The 2,758-nt window shown below is 38.1% G+C and overlaps 1 protein-coding gene across 1 annotated transcript in view; it reads right to left on the reverse strand.

The window, feature by feature from the left end:
- EXO1 (exonuclease 1) overlaps nt 1-2,758 on the reverse strand; it is a 33,675-nt gene that overhangs the window by 322 nt on the left and 30,595 nt on the right. The window lies entirely within an intron of this gene.

A 2,758-nucleotide genomic window follows, 5' to 3' on the forward strand; every position in this document is an offset into this window, starting at 1 on the left:
TACTTTATTGCCCTCAGTAGAGTGCTGTGGCGTCTCACAGCAACCTCCAACTCCTGGGCTTAGGTGATTCTCTTGCCTCAGCCTCCCGAGTAGCTGGGACTACAGGCGCCTGCCACAATGCCCAGCTATTTTTTCTTGAAGTTTTGGCTGGGGCCGGGTTTGAACCTGCCACCCTCAGTATATGGGGCCAGCACCCTACCCACTGAGCCACAGGCACCGCCCATGAGTTTTGCTTTTTAGTGCCCCTTCCTGCTTTCAAAATCGCCTTTCAGTGCAGGCATTAGGCTACTGCTGGCTATGAGGCAGAATGATTCAAATAAATTTTAATTTGTTTTTCCTTAGTCCCTTTCTCAAGTTTGGCAAAGAACCAATATAAGTGAAGCATGAACAATGGTTAATCATCTTTTACTCCCTTCTCCATACTGCCTTTTTTGTAGGAAGGGAACTCCAAGTCTATAAAAATTCAATCCTATTATGAAGGTAACACAGGTAATTCTATCTCCTGTCAACAAAAATTATTTTTTGTTGAAGTTTTGGCCGGGGCTGGGTTTGAAAAATTAAAATTAAACAAAAGGTCCTATTTTCTTCTTCTTCTTTTTTTTGAGTCTGCTGCCCTGAGTGCTGTGGTACTATAGCTCACAAGAACCTCAAACTCTTGGGCTTGAGCTATCCTCTTGCTTTAGCTTCCCAAGTAGCTAGGACTATAAGCATGTGCCACTGGGCCCAGCTAGTTTTTCTATTTTTAGTAGAGATGTCTTGCTCTTGCTCAGACTGATCTTGAACTCCTGAGCTCAAGCAATCCACCTGCCTTGGCTTCCCAGAGTGCTAGGATTATAGGCGTGAGCCACTGTGCCCAGCCACAAGGTGCTATTTTCTAAAAGGTGTTTAAGAATGCTGTTGTATGCTTTATTTCTCTCTATCAACAGTTCTTGGGCCAGGGGTAGTAACTCATGCCTATAATCCAAACATTCTGGTAGATCAACAGGTTGAGCTCAGGAGTTCCAAACCAGCCTAAGCAAGAGCAAGACCTGTCTGTACTAAAATAGAAAAACTAGCCGAGCATAGTGGCACATGCCTGTAGTCTAGCCACTCAAGAGGCTGAGGCAAGAAGATCACTTGAGCCCAGGAGTCTGAGGTTGCTGTGAGCTATGATGATGCCATTGCACTCTACCCCAAGTGACAGAGGGAGACTCTATCAAGAAACAAACAACAACAACAACAAAACCCCCAAACGGGCAACAGCTGTGGCTCAAGGAATAGGGTGCCGGCCCCATATACCAGGAGTGGCAGGTTCAAACCCGGCCCCAGCCAAAACTGCAACAAAACAAAACAAACCCCAAAACAAACTAAAAATCATTTCTCAAAGTATGCTCCACAGACTTCTGGAGGTTCCCAAGATCCTTTCATGGGATTTTCAAGATCTGAACTATTCTCTTAACAGTTAGACCTTATTTTCCTTTTCCACTATGCTGAGATTTATACTGATAATGCTAGAGCAGAACTGAATAAAACTGCTGGCAAATTAGCATGAATTAATGTGGTGGCATCCAACTGTGTGAGGGACACTACCAGCACTGGTCTTTTCCACCTTCATGCACTTACAGTTCTAAAAAAAAAGTCTCATGAATGTTTGTGATGAGGCACTAAATCACTGATTTTATTAAATCTCAACCTTTTGGTGCACTTCTTAATGTCCTGTGACAAAATGGGAAGCACACAGAAAGCACTTGCATTTCATATCAAAATTATCTCCAATAAAAGCAGTTGAACTTCATTCAAATTTAGGTATTTGGCAAAGGGTTTCTTGGAAACCAACAGAGTGCCTGTTACTGCAAAGAGAAACAACCAACAGTATTTTGAAACGTGTTGCCAATGATAAAATTCAAGCAAAAATTAGAATTTTGAAGAACTTATATCTGCCACTCAATGGCTTTCTAGTATTTAAGGCTTTGCTGATTGTGATTTTTTTTCTTATACTGTATAACAAAATATGTCAACATTGGAAAGAAAAGTACAATTCAATGGATGAATATTTTCCAAATCACTAATGCATCATGTTACAATATCATGCACATATATAATCTATAATATAATGAAAGATGCATTAAAACTACACCAGTGGATTATAATGTAACACAGAGTATAAAAAGTCAGCTGATATGGTTTCACATTCTATGTTGCAACTAACCTTTAGAAACTACTACTTGTTTGTAACAGCAAAGAATAAAATTTATAATTATCTAAAAAAGTTATTAAAATACATGCTTTCCAACTACAAATATGGGTAGGGTGAGATTTCCTTCATTAACCAAAATATGTGTACTATATCTTAACAGAGCAAATATAGAAGCAGAAATAAGAATTTAATTGAGTTCTATTAAGCCAGATGGTAAAGATTTGCAAAATGTAAAACAATGCCACTTTTCTTACTTTTTTTGGTCTTGGAAAATGTAGCTATTTAAAAAAAATATATGCTATCTTCATTCAAATGTAATGGGCTTATTGTTACTTGAAAATAATATTTTTAATTAATCCATTTTAATTTCTATGATGTTTAAGTGTTGACAAGTATAACCCACATAAACCAAATGGTTTGGGCCCTCAGTAAATTGAGAGTGTGAAAGTTTCTGAAAACAAAAAGTTTGAGAACTGCTACTAAATGCTTTAACTATAAATGTAAAATAAGAAACAAACTAGCACTTACTTATTTACAAAGTGTCTCCACTCATACCATCTCTTCTTTTTTTTTTTTTTTTTT

The sequence above is a fragment of the Otolemur garnettii genome, unplaced genomic scaffold, assembly GCF_000181295.1.
Source record: "Otolemur garnettii isolate 467f Iridium unplaced genomic scaffold, OtoGar3 scaffold00165, whole genome shotgun sequence".
Lineage (NCBI taxonomy): Eukaryota > Metazoa > Chordata > Mammalia > Primates > Galagidae > Otolemur > Otolemur garnettii.